The following is a 247-nucleotide window of genomic DNA, read 5'->3' on the forward strand; positions in this document are numbered from 1 at the left end:
CGGTCATCACCTTGGTATTGGCCAGCCATGCAGATTTAATTGGCCAGCCATTGGTTGTTGAGTCTGGTTTTCGGGGGCCACCCTTTTCTCTTCCCATGTTTTTTATAGGCTTTCGTTGTTTCGTTGATGGCTCTTGGAAGTCAGGCGACCGTTTTGCAGGAGCTGGCTGGTTTTGTATCAAGTCGCAGGATCCGACGCCAAGCATGGGAGCTACTAACTTTCGAAGAAGTCTTCCCCCCCCCCCCCC

The sequence above is a fragment of the Camelina sativa genome, chromosome 20, assembly GCF_000633955.1.
Source record: "Camelina sativa cultivar DH55 chromosome 20, Cs, whole genome shotgun sequence".
Lineage (NCBI taxonomy): Eukaryota > Viridiplantae > Streptophyta > Magnoliopsida > Brassicales > Brassicaceae > Camelina > Camelina sativa.